Source organism: Mesoplodon mirus (genome assembly GCF_964341445.2).
Source record: "Mesoplodon mirus genome assembly, chromosome: 8".
Classification (NCBI taxonomy): Eukaryota; Metazoa; Chordata; class Mammalia; order Artiodactyla; family Ziphiidae; genus Mesoplodon; species Mesoplodon mirus.
Genome location: NC_138984.1, coordinates 59,569,118 through 59,590,041, shown reverse-complemented (window position 1 = coordinate 59,590,041; position 20,924 = coordinate 59,569,118). Strand labels below are relative to the sequence as shown.

Genomic DNA, 20,924 nt, shown 5'->3' with positions numbered 1-20,924 from the left:
ACATGAGCATCTTTTATGTATCTGTTGGCCTTCATATGTCTTCTCTGGAGAAATGTTCCAGTTTAATTGCCAATAGTGGTATGTTACTAATATAGACCATGTTTTGTAATTTTTGTCACTTGAGTATTTGGATTGTTCAGTTTTAGTTTGAAGCTATTATTATTAGCTTCTATGAATATTTATGTACATGTCTTTATGTGGACATATTTTTTTGTTTCTCTTGGTTTGACACCTAGGATTGATTTTGGGTCATACAGCAAGATTATGTATAACTAAAAAGTTAAAAAGAAATTGTCCAACTGTTTTCCACAGGGTTGAGGCCATTTTATATTCCCATCAGCAATACATGAGGATTAGTCTGTCTCCACATCCTCACTAACACTTGATATTTTTCTGTCTTTTTTTATTACAGTCATTAGAGTGCGTGTGTAGTGGAATCTCATTGTGCTTTTTTTATTGTAGTCAAATACACAAAACATAACATATACCATTTAAACCATTTTCAAGTGTTCAGTGCTATTAAATACATTCACATTGTTGTGCAACCATCATATCTCTTTATCTTGTAGAACTGAAAATCTATATCCATTAAACAATGACTCCTCATTCTTTTTTTCTCCTCAGCCCCTAGAAACCACCATTATACTTTCAGTCTTTATGATTTTGACTACTCTAAGTACCTTATCTAAGTAGAATTATACAGTATTGGTCTTTTTATGACTAGCTTATTTCACTTAGCATAATGTCCTCAATCTTCATACATGCTGTAGTGCATTGCAGAATTACTTTCCTTTTTAAGGTTGAGTAATATTCCATTGTATGTATATACCATTTTTGTTTTTCTATTCATCAGTTGATAGATACTTGAATTGCTTACACTTTTTGGCTATTGTTAATAATGCTGCTAATCACATGGGTGTAAAAACATCTCTTTGGGGTCCTGCTTTCAATTATTTTGAGTATATGTCCAGAAGTGAAATGGCTGGATAATATGGTAATTCTATTTTTAATTCTTTGAGAAGCTGTCATATTATTTTGCACAGCAGCTGTACCATTTTACATCCCCACCAATAGTGAACAGGGTTCTAATTTCTCCATATCCTCACCCACACTTTTGTTTTGTTTTGTTTTGTTTTAATAATAGTCATCCTAATGGGTGTGAGGTGGTATTTCATTGTAGTTTTGATTTCCATTTCCCTAATGATTAGTGATGTTGAGCATTTTTCATGTGCTTGTTGGTCATTTATGTATCTTGTTTAGATAAATGACTATTCAAGACCTTTGCCATTTTTGTTTATTTGTTGTTGTTGAGTTTTAGGAGTTCTTTATATATTCTGGATATTAGTCCCTTATCAGATATATGATTTCTAATTTTTTTCTCCCATTCTGTGGGTTGCCTCTTTATTCTGCTGACAGTGTCTTCTGATGCACAAATTAAAAAAAAAAATATGAAGTCCATTTGGTCTTTTTTTTTTACTTTTGTTGCCTGTACCTTGGTGTCAAATACAGTAAATCTCTGTGAATTCCAGAGTCATTAAACTTTGGTCCTATGTTTTCTTCTAAAAGTTTTATTGTCTTGGGTCTGACATTTAGGTCCTTGATCCATTTTGAGTTAATTCTTGTATATGCATTATATAAGAGTCCAAATTCATTCATTTGCATGTGGATATCCAATTTTCCCAGTACCACTTGTTGAAAAGACTATCCTTTTTCCATTGAATGGTTTTAACACCCCTGTCAAAAATCATTTGACCATATATGTAGGGGGTTATTTGTGGCTTTCTATAATATTCAGTTGCTCTATATATCTGCTTTATACCAGTACCACTGTTTTGATTACTGTAGCCTTGAAGTAAATTTTGTAATCAAGGAAGCATGAGTCTTTCAGTTATATTCTTTTTTTCAAGATTATTTTGGTTATTCAGTTCCCATTAAGATCCCATATGAAATTTTGGATGGGTTTTCTATTTCTGCAAAAACAAATCTTTGGTGTTTTGAAAGACATTTCGTTGAATTTGTAGTTTGCTTTGGATAGCAATAAACATGCATTGTTTTTCCATTTATTTATGTCTTCTTTAATTTCTTTCAGCAAAATTTTGTTATTTTTATTTTACAACTTTCACCTCTTTGGTTAAGTTAATTCCTAAGTATTTTATTCTTTTTGATTCTATTCTAAATGGGATTGTTTTTGCAATTTGCTTTCCAAATTGTTTATCATTTTTACATATAGAAATGCAACAATTTTTGTGTGTTCACTTTGTATTCTGCTACTTTGTTAAATTCATCTAACATTTTAAATCAAATTCTTAGGGTGTTCTAAATATAATATCATATTGTCTGCAGAGATAATTTTATATTTTCGTTTCCAATTGGATTCCTTTTATTTCTTTTTTCTTGCCTAATTTGTCTAGCTAGAATTTCAAGTACCATGCCGAATAGAAGAGGTGGAAGCAAAACATCCTTGCCTATTCCTGATCTTAGATGAAAAGCTTTCAGTCTTTCCCCATTGATTATGATGTTCATCTGTCATTACTGTATAAGTGTTTATGGTTGTTATATCTTCTTGCTATATTGAAACTTTTATCAATATATAAGGTCTTTCTTTGTCTCATGTAACCTTTTTTGATTTAAAGTCTACTTGTTGAATATTAGTATAGCTACCCCTGCTCTCTTTTAGTTATTATTTGGAGGGAATATCTTCCTCTATCCTTTCATTTTCAATCTTTTTGTGTCTTCTGGTCTCAAAGGAGTCACTTGTAGATAGCATAGAGTTGGATCATGTGATTTTATCCATTCTGCCAATCTCTGTCCTTTGATTGGAGAGCTTAATCCATTTACATTTAAAATAATTATTGAGGGACTTCCCTGGTGGTCCAGTGGTTAAGACACCATGCTGTCAATGCAGGGGGCCTGGGTTCGATCCCTGGTCAGTGAACTAGATCCCACATGCTGCAACTAAGACCCTGCATGCTGCAACTAAGACTTGGTGCAGCCTAATTAATTAAAATAATTATTGATAAGGAAGAACTTACTTCTGTCATTGTGCTATTTGATAAGCCTTATAGCTTTTCCCCCCTCATTCCTTTAATAACTATCTTCTTTTGTGTTGATTTTTTTGTAGTGAAGTATTTATATTTCTTTCTCATTTCCTTTGGTATACATTCTATAGCTATTTTCTTTGTGGTTACCATGTAAATTACATTTAATTAACATCCTAAAGTTATAACATTCTAATTTGAATTTATACCAGCTTAACTTTAGTAATGTACAAACTGAACAGAAAACAAACTAAAAGAGCAGCTCCATCCTTACCCCTTTTCATTGTTGATCTCACAAAATTACATATTTATATGATGTGTGCTCCAAAATGTAAACTAATAATATTTTAAATGCATTAGCCCCTTAAATTGTGTAGAAAACAGGATTTGTACTTAAAAACTAAAATCATAGCAATATTACCTTTTATACTAATAATTGTTTTCTCTTTTTAAAATGTATTAGTTTCTTAAATCATGTAGAAAACAAAAAGTGAGTTAACACTATTGTTGTAATATTAGCTTCCGCAATTGTCCATGTATTTACCTTTATTGAGATCTTTATTTACCCATATGGAGAGGTAGAATTTATGGCATTTTTTTCCCTATGGTAACATAGTTTCAAGCTGTTAAACATCACTGACATAGTTCATCTTGATAGTGTGTCATGGAGAGATATGCCAGTTGAGTCTATATTTACCTTCAGATTCCCTCACATTCTTACCCACCACTGTTCTATTTTAAAAGTGGGCTGAATCCTAAAGACTGCTCTTGTAATAGCTGATTTCTGGCTGAGTATGGGAGGCTTTGGAAGGAGGTTAGAAGGTGGGAAGAAGGAAGATGCCAAGATATTGCACCCCTCTTTCTCTGCTTGGGGGGACAAGGATGCTGTGATTCCACTGCTTCCTTTCTCATGGACAGACTGGCCTGAGTCTGAGCTTTTGTTGGATGACTCTTACTTCTGAGCACTGGTAATATTGCCTAGTTCCATTTTCCCTCCAGCCTTGTAGTGGCCATGTCTTTCTGCTGTTGATTAATGGGTTTTCTCAAGGTCATCTGTTCAGTGTTTAAGTTCAGTATAACCAGTTCTCTGCATTACATTGACTTGTTGCAAATTATTGAAGTCATTTTTCTAGTCAGACACAAACTGATAGAGTTTTAAAAAAATCATTATTTTATACCCTACTTGGTATTAAATTATGGGTCTCTATTTCCCCCTACTTAGAAAAAAAAAAATTCCTGTCCAAGTAGTGATGGATTTTTTTAAAATTTATACTTATTTAGACCAAATCTTTTGGTCTGGAGCTGGCCTTTATCCTGTTGGTTATCACAGGAAAAAAATTTCATTTGTATAATATTTATTTTTTCCTTTAATTTAAATACATATTAATACAACAGTACAATTAAAGTCCCCTACCTTTTTGTCATTCTTTCTCTACTTCTTCTCCTTTAACGACTTCACAGGAGTGTTGAGAAAATTCATGATTTAATCTTGGCCGACAATCTAGAGTTGCAAAGATGAACAAGGAAGCTTTTAAATAAGACTGACACTAATTCTAATTCTTGCAGCATGCCTGTGCTTAATATGCTCCACAGTCCCACACAGCTGATTTATTTGGAATCTTTCTGCCTCTTCTCCAGTGGCAATGAAAGAACTCATCACAATCTTGATTATTTTTGCAAGGTTTTAGAAAACACAATATGTGATAAAATGTAATTTAAACATAATACACCTCTTTCTGGTTAAAACATATTTCTTTCAATCACAGTAAATCTTAGACAAAGTAACAGGACTAATTTATATTTAACAAACCCATACTTTGCCAATATCTATGTTGCTCTTTTAGAAAATGGTATAAAATCAAAGACGCTGCTCTTTTTCTTCCCTGCTATAACTTTTATAATATTAACAGTATGAAATTGCTATCTATGTCCCAAATGAACTATTAAAAAAAGGAAACCTTAAAGTACTCCCCAAAGAATTTTCCCTTTATTCACCAGTTTGAAATTGTTTTCTTTCCCCATGGTTAAATATTTAATGTGTTGCTGCTATATAAGAATCATCTTTGTGTTAGTTATTCTAATTATAGATAATCTTCCATATTTTCCAGCACTAAATGCTACTTTATTTGACCAATTAAAATTTTGGGTTACTCAGCAAAAGACTGTTTATAAGGTTGACTGTTCAACTGTACCATCGTCTCATCTTACAAATCAACTTTTAAATTTGAGGCTATCAGATATAATACCTGAGAATGAGAACATATCAATAGTCTAATCAGTTTTTGTTATGCCATTTAGGTGTTCAAAAGAAATTGAGAAATGATGTAGTTTGGTTAGAAGTTTTATATTTTGTGTCACAAGTTCTGTTTAATGGCTTTTGTGAAGTGTTGCTACAATTCTGTTTCCAAAAAGCAATAAAGCAGAAGTTGTTTTTACAAAGCAGATAGAAAATTGATTCACCGGTGCTGGGCATTTTCCAAGTGTAAAACAGTATTTCCAAACTGTTACATGTGTAATAATGGCTTTGGTGTTTAAGTAAGCATTTCATTAAATGGGTTGATTTTAGTTCTAAAGCTAGGGCTACCATCACTAAATAATGAAGTGGTCAGAAAGAATCAGTCATATAATTTTGTGTTAAAAAAATTCATGTGTGTGTGACTCTACCAACTGAAAAGACGGGCTGAACTGTTATACCTCATCTATTTTTATTTCACAAGTTAAGGGTTTATTTAAGTACTTCTTTAAAAACTGTAATAAATGTAATAATGAGTTGTATTCTCACTTTCAATTATCCATGAGAAGAAAAATAACATAAATCATGACATTTTTCTCATATTTTCAGATTTAACCATATTTACATTTATTAAAATCCCACTCTTTCTCAGAATTGCTCTTAGCATTTATTGATTTCTAAATCAAATAGCACAAAGCAAAAGATTTCTCACTACTTCTTCCCAATTCTCTTAAGTTCAATCCACATTTTTTCTATCAACTTTGATAAGAAATCACACATTATAATGAATGATTAATATTCCATTATTTAAAAATTTTAATCAACTGTCTTCATACTAAAAGATATGGCAGTTATCTTTAAACAACTCAGCGGCTTGGATTGGCTTTTCAGAAATTGAGAGGTTATTACCTGAGACTTTTGACATTGAACTTTACAAACGTAGGAAACAAACAAAAGTTAAATGAAAGAGAGGCGGGCTTACATTAAAAAAATATTACAAATATTTGTTTATAATTTTTATGGGCTGTAAGAGAAAAGCCTTTTTTCCCCTAAATCACAGTTCTAGCTCAATAGAACTATAACAGTAACAAAATAAGCATTGGCACGCAATTCAAATTTTGTTCAAACTTTGTGTAACATGGTTCAGCCCAAAATACAATCAAACCCAGAAATGTGTTACTATTAGGACTGTCTTGTGTTGCACCAGCATTAATACCAGGTAGTTTTTTAGAAATTTGAAGGAGTGCCTGCTCCCAACAGAAGTGGCCTTGCTCTTTTTAAATGGGAATTGCAAGCACTATCTACTGAAATTTGCCACCTTTTCAGTGTATTGCAAGTTGCCAAGCTAAGAAGGGAAAGAGGTTCACTTAAGAAGTTCTGTCTGACTCATTTTTGTTGTTGTTTTTGTTTTTTCTAGAGCACTGGCTTATTTTATTCTTTATTCTTGCTACTCCTCCTCACCCCAACCTGCTCAACCAATAGAGTCAGGAAAAATAATTCCAGGGGAATAGATATTGTAAAAGTCAAGGTTAAAAAGGGGCAGTGTATACATTGCTTGTAAAGTCTTACCTCAATTAAGAGAAAAGCAAATTAAGGTGCAGCAGATGAATAAGCATCTTACCTCAAGCATGAGCTCTTCAGTTGAGTAATAAACCCAGTAAGGTGGCATCCTAAAGCCTAAACAAGCCTTGGCAAACTTTTTTAAAGTTCTAATACTTATTTTCTTATTTGGTTTCAATAAATATAAGCCCCCTTTCCTATTACAATTCCTATTCCTGTTTCCTTCACACAAATTTTTGACAGATATTAGTAATTAGAATTTATAAGTTAGCTGACATTGAGTATATTTCTCAAATTAAAGTAGATCAACTATAATTTAGAAGATGTCTTAGCTTATTTTCCACATAGTATGACAGAGATTCATCTGGGTTTTACTTCCAAAGCTGGGCCAGGAGGATTGCCAATATTGATGTCAACTACCAGCACAGGCTGGGCATCACCAGAGTAAAGGATTGTATGTGCCTGCATGCTTGGGTGGATGCCCTGCCACAAAGGCCTCAAATGTGGCACATTTGGTTTGACTCCAGGCATAGACTCTCCTTCTCTCTGGTAGTGGTAACATCTGCTTATTGGTCCACATTTTCTGAACAGCCTGAGAAATTTTAGTATAATTATCCACCTTTGTCTTAGATTTTTGCGACTTTTCTTGTGCAGCTCTTTATTTTATCTTGGTGTAATTTACCTTCATCTTTCTTTTTCCCATAGAGAATTTATTTACTACTCTGCATAAGTGCATTGAAAAGATAGTCAATGATGGGGCATAAGACTTGAGCTCAAAGAATGATGCAGGAAATTGAAAGTATATAAGATATTCAGATAAAGAAGATCAATTAGACTGGCCAAATTAATTACTCTAAAGAATATGTCCTTTTTTCCACATAAAATCCTTTTTCTCACAAGTTCAGAGGTATTTTTTTCTTAAGATTATTATTTTAGTATGTGAGCAGTTGGTCATGCAGTAAATGATAAACATCCTTTCTTCATTTCCATTAAATTCAGATCAACAGCTTTTTGTCTGGCATATACCTCATGACAGATGCTGGTATTATGAAGATAAATTAGCTAAGATCACAACAATGAAGCAGGTAACAGTTTTGCAGGGTGACAATATGTGAATAAATAAATTGTAACCAGTTCTTTGTAGGACATGCTGTAAAACAAGTTATTCACAAATATTATGACAGTGCTTGATCTAATCAAATAAAAATGAGTTTAAAAATAAGTGCAGGGCTTCCCTGGTGGCGCAGTGGTTGAGAGTCCGCCTGCCAATTCAGGGGACGCGGGTTCGTGCCCTGGTCTGGGATGTTCACACATGCCACAGAGCGGCTGGGCCTGTGAGCCATGGCTGCTGAGCCTGCGCATCTGGAGCCTGTGCTCTGCAACGCGAGAGGCCATGGCGGTGAGAGGCCCACGTACCGCAAAAAAAAAAAAAAAAAAAAAAAAAAAAAAAGTGCAACAGGGAAGAGGATTCTGGGAAGAGAGCAGAGCAGAAAATACCAGGAATCTGTGTCCTGATCTAGACAACAATTGCTCTGGTAGAATCTATCTGACATAACTACTTTGGAACTCTGGAGTCTATAGAAGGTTTGCAACTTTCCAAGAAAGGATTGGATGGTAAACTGTAGTTAATTTCATCCAATTTCAGGTCTCAGCATAGCAGCAGCTACCCAAATGCTACCGACAGTCCCATGGCAAACATAGCAGCTGTGTGTGCATTCCAGGAGCAGTTTGCACACAGCTTAAGAGAGCCAGTGTGAACAAAAAAGATTCTGTCCTCCAAATATTGGGAATCTGTGCTCTGCTTGCTGAATTCTGCTTCTCATAATGGAGATGCAGACAAGATGTGGCAGTCGTTGTTACACCTTACCCCATTGTTGCTACACTTTACCTGATTATTATAAGACCCACCTCCTCTACCTGAATTGACTTCCAGGGGATTTAAGAGCTGGCACACTCTCCCTCCCCTTAATTTTTCTTATTCTACTTGTGGAGCCAGATATTAAAAACTAAGACATCAAAAACAAATGCATAGAGATTTCCCTGGTGGTGCAGTGGTTAAGAATCCTCCTGCCATTGCAGGGGACATGGTACGAGCCCTGGTCCGGGAAGATCCCACATGCCGCAGAGCAACTAAGCTTGTGTGCCACAACTACTGAGCCTGTGCTCTAGAGCCTGCAAGCCACAACTACTGAGCCCATGTGCCACAACTACTGAAGCCTGAACACCTAGAGCCCACGCTCCACAACAAGAGAACCCACCGTAATGAGAAGCCCGTGCACCAACATGAAGAGTAGCCCTCTCTCACCGCAACTAGAGAAAGCCCGTGCACAGCAATGAAGACCCAATGCAGCCAAAAATAAATAAATAAATTTATATATATTAAAAAAAATACATATACAGGAGAAATTAGAAAATTACCTGAGAAGACCTTAAGTTTACACCTCAGCCTGATTCTCCATATAGAGGTAGCTATAGCAATCAAACAAACAAACAAAAACAGAAAGTATCAAACCATTGTGAAGGAGGAGAATCAGATTTCCAGAATTGCTACACTGTTAGATTTGAATGTTCAGTTTTCAGCTAAAAAATTGTAAGACCTACACTGAAACAGGAAAAATGGCCCATTCAATGGAAAAGAATAAAAATCAACAGAAACTGCCCCTGAAAAAGACCTGATGGAATATCTACTAGGCAAGGAATTTAAAACAACTGTCTTAAATGCTTAAAGAAATAAAAATGTTGATAAAGTCAGGAAAACAACATATGAACAAAATGGATATATCAATAAAGAGATAAAAAACCTAAAAAAGAAACCCAAAGGAAATCATTGAGTTGAAAAATAAAATAACTGCAATGAAAAGCATACTAAAGGGGCTCAAAGAGAGATTTGAGCTGGTAGAAAAAAGAATCAGTAAACTTGAAGATAGGACAATGAAAATTACTGAGTCTGAAAAACCAAAAAAAAAAAAAAGAGAGAGCTCAGGGGTGGGCAGAAAACATCAAAAGCACAAATAATAGAAGGAAATAATGATAAATTTGACCTTATCAAAATTAAAAGCTTTTGCTCTGCAGAAGACCTCATTAATAGGAAGATCAGACAAGGTACAGACTGGAAATAAATATTCAAACTGCTTATCTGACAGAGAATTGTATCTCGAGTATATGAAGAACTCTGAAAACTCAAGAGTAATAAAAACAAATAAATCAATTAGAAAATGGGAAAAAATCATGAGGAAATATTTCACTGAAGAAGAGATTCAGACGGCAAGTAAACACATAAAAAGATACTCAATATCATTAGCCACTAGGAGAAATGGGAATTAAAAACACAGTGAAGTATCACTGCACACCTATCAGCATGACTAAAATAAAAAAGAATAACTATATCAAATGTGGGAGAAGGTTCAGAGAAACCAGATCATTCACACGTTGCTAGTAAGAATGTAAACATTTTTAGTCACTCTAGAAAACAGTGTAGCAATTTCTTTAAAAAAATTTAAAAAACTAAATATGCAATTACCACATGACCAAACATTTGTACTCCTGGGCATTTATTGCAGAGAAATGAAAACTTACATTTACACGAAAATCTAAATCTGAATGTTCATAGCTGCTTTATTCACAATAGACCAATAATGGAAAAAACATAGGTGTCCTTCAGTGAGTGAATGGTTAAATAAACTCTGGCACATTCATATGACTCAGCAATAAAACAAAAACAAACATGACAAAAAAGAACTCTTGATACATACCACAATCTGAATGAAATGCTGAGTGAAAAAATCCAATCATCAAAGATTGCATACTGTATAACTGCATTTATATAACATCCTTGAAGTGTCACAGTTACAAAATAGAGAACAGGTTAATGGTTTCCAGGGATTAACGAGGAGGTGGCAGTGGGTGGGAGGTAGGTGTAGCCATAAAAGGGTAATGCGGGATCCTTGTGCTGATGGAAAATTTCTATATCTTGACAATTAATATGCATATCCTGTGTGTAATATTGTACTATAGTTTTGCAAGTTGTTACCACTAGAGAAAGATAAAGGATACACAGATCTTTTTGCATTGTTTCTTACATGTGAATTTACAATTATCTCCAAATAAAATATTAATTAATGCTCTCAGTTTTCATTTTGAATACAGTATTATTTGCATCAGTAACTCGCATATAAAGCTCTTTGGTGTGTTCCATAATTTTTAAGAGTGGAAAGGGACTCAAGAACAAAATTCTGGAAAAGTAATATCTGTTAAATGAGTGTCTAATTTTAAAATGGCTATATGTAAAATATTCTAAAAATGGAATACACTGACTAAGATAATAATTAAAGAGGAGAAACTGATGTAAAGTCTGAGTCTTGCTACTCAGACTTCTGTAAATTGCAACTTTTAACTAATTTCACAGTCTAGTTCTTAGCTTGGAAGTTCAGAAAGCTGATTTATCATTTCACCTAATGGATAGATGAATAATACAATCTTAGGACAATAAACATTTTAGCCACTTTTAAGAATATTTTTTCCTGGTATCAAAATGCATCAGTCAGGGGCTTCCCTGGTGGCGCAGTGGTTGAGAGTCCGCCTGCCGATGCAGGGGACACGGGTTCGTGCCCCGGTCCGGGAAGATCCCATATGCCGCGGAGTGGCTGGGCCCGTGAGCCATGGCTGCTGAGCCTGCGCGTCCAGAGCCTGTGCTCCGCAACGGGAGAGGCCACAACAGTGAGAGGCCCACATACCGCAAAAAAAAAAAAAAAAAAAAAAAAAAAATGCATCAGTCAGGTTATGCTTGGTTATGCTGTAGTAAAAAGTAAGCTAAAAATTTCAGTGATGTAACCATTTCAGGTCTATTTGTCCTTCATATTCAGGGAAACAGACCTGCAGAGCCTGCACTATCTTTAAGGTTGCTTGTCTATTGCAGGAGGAAGGGACATGGCAATCTATGCATTATTTCTTGAAGATCTGGTCCAGATTCACACATAACTTCTGCTCACATATCATTTGCCAAGATAAGTCATATGACCATTCCTAACTTCAAGAAGGCAGGAAAATACATTCCAACCAAGTGTCCTCTAAAAGAGGATCAAAAGTTTGATAAACTGAACCAGTATTCACAGCATAGCATTCCAGATAAATTAAATTGGCAGCCATTAGATTACTGTTAAATGAGGATCAGCAGAAAATAATTTGAACTACCTTCAGGTATTTTCATGAGGGTGATAGGGCGGCAAGATTCTCTCTGTTTCACAGAAGATTTAAGACTGAAATACTGAGACCAATAAATATTGAAAAGTCATATTCTCCAAACCGACACTGTCTAAATGCTATTTGACCACCCAATTTACACTATAACAGTTAAAGTTTGGAATCTCCACAGATGACTGAAATCCAGACAAGAGACCTAAGCAAACTGTGTTCTTCCTTCACCTTAAGTTTACTATTTTAGTTTTTATTTCACAGAGCAGTGTTTTCTGGACTACCTGGAGCAGGTAGCATCTATGCAAGACAGAAGATTCATGTGGGGCCTTTTCCAGAGTGTGTTTCTCCAAATAAGTAGGAAAAAATCTGCAATCTGCTCAGAATTATTTAGGAAATGATGCATACCCTGCACCCCACTTAGTCACAATGCACATTAGCATATTAAAAATCTCTGAGAATTTCTTCAGTGGAGAACCTGTTTAATACATAAAATGTGACCATGTCTAGGTGCTAAGTTTACATTAATTCATTTTAGCCCCTAAAATGTCATGAGGTAGGTGAATAATTGCCCTCATTTTATAAACCCGATTGTCTTATAAAGCCTATTAAATTCTATAAATTCCTACCGAGGAGTTCCTATTTTATTTTGAGGGTGGTTCTTCAAAACTAAGACAGAGTCTGGGTTGTCTGAAATAATATTGAGCTAAAATAGGCAGAATAAATATTGGCTTGTGTTGTAGAACTTGAAATGGAGTGTTCTGTCCTGAGACACCTAGAATGTATTATTTGATAGCTTAAAATAAAACATCTGTCCTATGCCTTCTAGTCTGAATTGCCCACCAGTTAATCACTGCATTGGATTATTCCATGGGCAGAAAATTATTCTTTTAAGACACTGGGAAGCTAGTCAGAACTGTGAAGGTCCTCTAGATTATGAGTTTAAAGAATTAGGTAATTGTTGATTGGAGGAAACTCATGATGTTGAATTTAAGGGATGAAGTACCAGGAGTAAATATCAATTGCACAGGAGGCAAAGTAACTACATTCTAGAAGGCAGTGAGTGATCAGGGATCCTAGGGTGATCCCTGGATACCAAGTTTGGTAAAGGAAAAACGGTAAAGACCAGACTGTCTAAACAATGGTGCTTAAACTGTGGAATGCTTCAGAACTGCTTAGTTAAACATAGTGAAGCTTGCTGCTTCTCTCTCTCCTCCCCAACACACTATTGATTTCAATTCTGTATGTTTGGGGTAGAGCCCAGACTTCAGGAATTGTAGCGAGCTGTCTGCTTGCTAAATTTTCAAATCATTGTTTTGTAACTGCCAAAATAGTGTCATGAAAGAAGAGTCATAATATAAAGACTACAGAAGACAAATTTTAAAATTTTGCTTTGCATTTGAGAATGGATGAGGTGAAGTTCCTCCCTGTCCTTTGAGCGGCAGAATCGCTCCTAGTTTATAAATGCTTTCTAGGTGATTTTCTCAGTCTATTCTAGTAGCCTGAAGCAGTTTTAAATTTAAAGTCTCATTTACAATATCTTGCTTTCATCCACTTTTAGATAAAAGAGTATCTATCTACATATGGTAATTTGTTTAATATCAATAAACACTTTAGAACAATAACACATAGCTAAGAGATTTTGATTGACAGTGCACAGCAAGTTGTATATCCTATTCCACAAATGTCAATGAATATTCAATAAACAAGGGAAACTATAATGTCCTTGAGAAAAAAAAATGTATAAAAAAGGTAAAAACCCCACAACCTTTCCATATCACTTTAAGTTTTGAATGAAAGCTATATCCCAGTACTGAAATCTGTTTAACTCATTATGACTCTCCATTTAATATGAATTTTGGGAAGTGTTTATAATTTACTACATGCATTTTTATGTGGACAAGAGAGCTTGAACACTTCAAATATATATTCATTTGGAATATTACTTGAGGATGCATAAGAAAATTATTTATATAGCTTAAAGTTATGAAGCATGCACAAACATACTCATAAAAAATCACCAGAGTTGATTTAATCTTGATTAGTATCAATTTCTAAATTTGAATTGTGTGACTAAGATTTCAGAGCATATATATCACTTTAAAGTGTAATTAATGGCAAATGTGTGAAAAAACTAAATCTAAGTCTTATTTTGCTTATGTAGGAGACAGATATTTCATTTTTAGCACAAGGATTGATTTTTAATACTCAGTAAGGATTGCATTCTCATTTCTTGTTTACTCCAAGCTCCAGATTTTGTGAATTTGGCTTTCTTTCTTTATAGTGCTATTCTCCTGAGATCCTCCAAGAAAGGAAAGCATATCACCAGTCAATAGTTAGACTTGGGCATTCTTCTGATTAATGGAAGGGCCAGAACTATGTCTTCTAAAACACCTTGTGCAAATTTCACAGGCTTATTCATAGCCAGACAATCAAAATTTTCATAAGTAATTGTAACTCTGAATTTTGGCAGCTTTCACTACATTTACTTGTCAACTGTGATACTCACACAAGTGTCTCACTGCCATTAGGTTCTTTAGTCCCTTTTAATAAGCCTTTCATTGTTTTCCTAATGTGAGGTAAGGGATTGCAGATGGTAGCAAATAAAAGGTGTGTATTCTGTATTGTTAGTCCTTATTTCAGAAAAATAGAATAATAGAATTACAGTTTAGACTGCATTGGCTAAGCATCATTTTAATGACTGGAAGGCATATGGAGCTGATGCTGCTATAGAAATAGATTATGACTTACCACAGACATGGAACATTTGTTTTCCTGGGATAAACAATGATATGATTCATCAGTTGGAGAGAAGCCAAGACAGAAAAAATATTCTAACAAAAGTTGGGACTACAGTGGCATAGTATACTTAAGAAGATTCAATATGTTACCCCTTAACCCAAATCTGTTTAGAGAGCCACCATTGCAAGCCTGATACAACCAGGGTTTTATAACATCAACGACTTAGGATAACTGATATTCTTCCATGCCCTTCTAAACTTTATAGTCTCTAGAAAATTCTCTTGTAGACTTGGTCTTGTTGGTTGTTGTAAATGTAAGCATCACTATAACAAATTCTCTATGACAAAATCCAGTCCTCCTCTCTAACCTTGTTCTTCAGTGCTGATAGTGATCATTGTTATAAATCTGTAAATGAGTCCTTTTGGGCATTCTCTATTCACATCTATCGGTAGTGTAATGCTATATTTTTGCTTATGATCCTTGGTTATTTGCACTCAGATCTCTCTGGCTCTAATTTTTTGTTTTCAAGAATTTTTAGTGCTGTGCCTTAAACATGCATAAGATTGCTCATAAACAGTCTAGCCCCCTGGATCATATTTTTTCTGCAGCTCTGTCCAACCTGCCTATACTGACCTTCCTATTCCCTTTTGTGTATTGGTACTGCTGCCAAAAGTCTTACACATCCTGGTAAAATTCTCTTGGCTTCAGTTTTTGGAACATCCTTAATTCTACCATAGATGGTGTTATGGGCTGAATTTTGTTCCCCAAAATTCACAGATTGAAGTCTTGGCTGCCCAATCCCTCAGAATGTGATTGTATTTGGAGATAGGATCTTTAAGGAGGAATTAAGGTGAAGTGATGTCATTAGGGTTGCCCTAATCCAATACAAGTTAAAAGAAGAGAATATTAGGACACAGACACGCACAAAGGGAAGACCATGTAAAGACACAGGGAGGGGAAGACAGTCATCTGCAAGCCAAGGAGTGAGGCCTCAGAAGAAACCAACCTTGATGACACCTTAGTCTTGGACTTCTAGCCTTCAGAACTGTGAGAAAATACATTTATGTTTCTTATGCCACCCGCTCTGTGATGTTTTGTTATGGCAGCCCAGGAAAACGAATACAGATGGGTTCTCCTAGATGCATACGGTGAATTGAGAACACACATTAATCCTTGATCCACTTCCTCTCTCCTCCACTAAATTCCCTCTCAGACATCAGATTAGAGGGAGGAATGATGTACATTCAAGGAGAAGAAGAATAGGAAAGATGGTAACTGCTAATGGAGGATAAAAATAAATGTTGCAAGGTAAATGAAGGAGTAGTAAATAACAATATATAGAAAACTGAAACTTTCATGTTGCATAGACATTTTGGGCTGAAGAACCCAGGGACATTCATAAATTATGTTAGAAGAAGGCAGGGGTGTGGAATGTGGTTGAAAAAGGATTGTTTGAAAATCTTCAAATATGCAGTTAAAGTGTACTAGATCCCCTTCCACCCTGGCAAAGTCAGACAAGATATGAGAGGATTACTCTATGAAAAAAGTGACCAGAAGTTGCCCAAGAATTAGAGATATTAGGTACAAAGGAAGTTTAGGAATAATGCTAAAAAGAGGAATATTACGTTTAAAATCTATATTCTTCAGTAAGTGAGATTCTCATCACTTTTTCTCACCTTGGCTCCTAGATAATTAAAGTCAGGCATATTCCATACTGGCCCTCTGATAGAATTTTGGAGATTGATGATATTAAGATTTGAATTTTCTCCAACAAAAAGCCCAGTCAACCTACAGGGAAAAACACTAAAGTATAAACTCCACCCAATGGATGGGATTTCTAAACACATTTTTAAGTGTCTCAGTGTCAAATATGAGTGAACATCCAGTAGCCATCTGACAGTTGAGAAAAGCCTTTAATGTGAAAAACAATACTCAGAACTAATAAAAAAAAACAACAGTTTTTTTAGAAAACAGAAAATGCAGAGAACAAAATAGTCAAAGAACTTAATATTCATAAAGAAAAACAATGTGAATCCATTAATAAAAAGAATATTCAGAAAACAAGAAAGTATTTTGAAATTTAAAAAAAACATGCAAACAAACTTCTAAGCTTCAACGATGGTAAGATATGTTTGAAGAAATAATCTAGAAATTGAAACAAAAAGACAGGAACATGTAGGGTGGAGATTGAAGGAAAGAGGCATGAGGGAAGTTTCTGAGGTGACCGAAGGAATATGAGTTATACAGATGGATTTTTTTTTTTGCATTTGTCAAAATTCAGCAAATGTACACTTAAGATTTGTGCATTTTATTGCATCTAAATTTGACATCAAAATAAACTCTAAACAAACAAAAAAGAAAATAGAAAAGAATATTAGAGCATTGATCTTTAAGTCTTAACATTCAATTAGTAGTCTTTCCAAAAAGAAAAGCAAGTGTAAGGGAGAAAATGATAAATAAAAGTTCATAATTAAATTTCCCAGAATTGAAAGTAATGAAAAGAAATATTTCACATACCAAGGAACTCAGCATTTAGTTTAAAAATATATAAGTATAATATATATTTAAAATATATAATATATAAATAATATATATAATATAAAAAATATCACTAAGGTGATAAGTTTAAAAGCTTATAGGAAGAGAAATATAAAGAAAGGTAAATAAAAATAACAATTACACTGGCCCTGGAATGTGTGAAGAGCCTAACGGCAAGATTGGAAATTTGATAAAAAGGAAAGAAACAGTCACTTCAAATTTCTTGAGAATTATTAATTCTCAAGAATATACTGAAGGATATTAGTAATTCTCAAGGATTATTATTTTAAATCTAGTAATTCTATACATAGCCAAACTGTTTTATTACAACTTACTATTGAAATTTCATCAAACACAAAAGAGATGATGCTTATCAAAGTGTGACGTTCGACCAAATTACAGAATTTACCAAGGAAATGACAAAAATTAGTACCACAATCGGTGTGCCCCTCAGACAGTTCAAATGTAAGGTGCAAGAGACACTGTGAAGAGGTATTTTTGGAGAAATCTCTGTTGCAATCCCCGTCAAGTCCTCTGTCCAGGGAGAGGGATTTCCAGCATCTGCTTCGACTCAAGTCTAGCAAATGAGGGATTCAACTTAACCACGGCAGAGATTAATATATATCCTATGTAGTATTGAGGCGATGTAGCATAAACTCTGGCTCCTGCCCAGAAGGTATAATGTAGACAGAGAACTCATCTGAAGGCTCACCCAAGGCATGATGGATTGTCTATAGCAAACTAGAATTTCTTGGATTCTTCTTCCAACTGCTTTTTACAGATCATGCTGTTTTGAGAAATAAACTAACTTCTGTAATCAACAGGGGTGGTTACAGATACCCCACAGAATAGAACAGGATATTTTTCCCTAGGATAGTCTGTTTCTCCCAGTATACATGACATTTCCTAAAATATGGACAAACCCTCCATAAACAAAATCTGAATATGAAGATAATTAACAGTAAGTCTATGCTTGAATTGCCACCTTCATTCAAATACATAGAATTCACTTATTTCCATTGGAGCGTGAGAGATTTGGCTGTCTGGATTACTTTTCTAGGAGTTGGTTGTGTGCATGGAGGATCCTTTGTATCACATTCGCAGCCATGTGCTTGGTTTCTTAGGTTATTCTGAAACTTCAGTTACACGCTACTGAGAAAAACCCCTATCCCCTAACCGCATGCAGAGTTTTTTTCTATTATGTGAATTATTGTTCATGTTTGATTTCCTATTTTTATCTTTACCATCTATTTCAATATTTTTCCTTTTGCTTGCCAGAGAGCCGTTTTTTTCCCTCTGAAGCCTCTCTAAGGAGTCATTCCTCCATTTTCTCATGCTATGACACACATTCCTTATTACAGGTTATGAAATATGAAAACGTATCTATGACTCTAGGAAGGAACTATCTAAATCTGCATTTTACCATTCTAACAAATGAAAAAATTCTCTTAGAGATAGTAAGGGATTAAACTAAGTAAATCACTACTGTTTTCTCCTGTCTACTAATTCCTTGGATACCTGGTTAGATGTAATATGTGCCTATTGTCATGGGATTGGTATTTTTGGATGCTCATGGGACTCTAATTATATACACCTTCCTCAACATTATGAAAGCCAGTCTCTGAAGCAGACTTCCTAATGTACAGCATACTGAATATCCTGTCACCCTAGACTACATTTTTTTCCCTTCTACTATTCTCATCGCCATTTCATGCTAAAACATGAAATGAGATGGAGAGAAAATACAGATCTTCTGAGAGCTTTTCTATACCAATGAATTATTTTCTTCTATTTTGGAGTCTTAACCAGTGACTGGTAACTTTTTTAGTCAGCTAATCATACCTATAGATGACAAGCACTTTTCTATCTGTGTGTTTTCTTGAGCACGTTGCTTTCAGGGATGTGGAGAAAGTGAGTTGAAAACAAAAAGGAAGACCTGGGTAGAAAAGCAAAGTGGAATGTGGAATACTTGTTTTCAAATATTTCAAGACTATAAAAAAATCAAGGAAGGTATATTATAAATATTTTCCAAGTAGGAAAAATGTAAGTAGCATATCCCTTGAAACTAAACAGTAAAGACTTTTTATATGAGTGTGTATATGTACATATATATAAAACTTTCTCTGTAGCAAACAGAGGGAATCTATACCTTCATTTTATACTTGCACATTTGTTGGCCGAAAGCAAATTCAGAGACACTGAAAGGGGGTTACTAGGACTAACATTTTTAATAAACTTTTAAAAAGTAAGCAACATTTAATTGACTTTCTTGGTATTTAAATAAGTTTATATTAGTGCATATCTGCTTTGTTTTTCTTACCTTAAAATTACTCAACAAATGAAGAGCCTGCACTGCCTTATTTTTAAATTTTCTTTTATATACTGTGATGATGTTCAAATAATTGTACTGCAAAATAGAAAACTATATCAATACCAGTTTTTTGGTTTTGACATTAAACATTTCAACTGAGTCATGGCACTACACAAATTCTGGATTCTCCACTTTTTTGTGAATCTTTTCCATTTCCTTATCATATCCTTTTTCCATTCTAGGAAGATTCCTTTGTATTTTTAACCTCCCCACCCATCCTTCCTCTATTCAATAGTTCATAGAAAAATTCAAACAACTATTGAGAAATCCAAAAGGAAAATTGGGAAAATAATGAAGATGGTTCTCAAAACGATGTATAAGATTTTTTAAATGAAATGGGTTAAACTGCGCAACAATGCATTTTGATCCACAAAAGGCTTGAACTATATTTATAAATTCTATATGGAGTCCAGTAGTCACTAAATACTTCATGTCTATTAACTCAATCTACATCATCTTTTATTGTACCAGGTAGGAGAAAAGGTAGTTTGAAGATAGCTTCTTCTGGAAATATTTATGATGTTGTTTTATCTCTCATATCCCTTTTTGATTTCTCATCACTAACACTGAAGTTATTCATTTCTTTATTTATTTATCTCATACATACACTAATCAGCTACTATGTAATAGTCCCTGCATATATAATTAAGAACAAGTCATAGCATTTGTCCTCATGGAACTTAATGTCCATAGAGGTATACAGACAATGAACAGATTTTTACAATATAGGTGACAAGGGAAAGTGAAGAACATATAAGAACATATAAGAGGTGTACATAACAATCTTGGTAGTTCAGGGGAAGCTTGTGAGGTGAGAGGGTAGGATATGGTCCTTGAGGGAGAGGAGGTGGGCTGAAGCAAAGGAAGCAGGACTATTCTAAGTAGAGTAAATAGTTTATGCAAAGACCCTGCCTTGAGGCAGTCAGGAAAGAGGCACCTAGAAGTCTACAGGGAGTGTTAAAACCCTGGTTCTGAGGAAATGCAAATATAGGGGCAGAAGGTAGAACAAAGATAAGGGGATATTGTTGAGAAATAAGCAGGGCCAAATGAGAATGGTCCCAATAAAACATATGTAAATGTTGGAGGAGAATGGAATAAGCCAATGTGCTTTTTGCAAAGGTTATTCTTTCTGTAGTAGGGAGAACATATTATAGAGGTATAAAACTGTCACTGGAGAGACCAGTTAGTGGGTAATTACAATAATCCAGGTGAGAAATTGTTTGAATTGGGGTTTGGCAGTGGGTGGAGTTGA

The 20,924-nt window shown here is 34.6% G+C and overlaps 1 protein-coding gene across 1 annotated transcript in view; it reads left to right on the top strand.

Moving 5' to 3' along the window:
• Nucleotides 1-20,924, top strand: part of LRP1B (LDL receptor related protein 1B) — a gene marked incomplete at its 3' end in the record, with an annotated part of 2,351,282 nt that overhangs the window by 384,101 nt on the left and 1,946,257 nt on the right. The gene's annotated exons all lie outside the window — the stretch shown is intronic.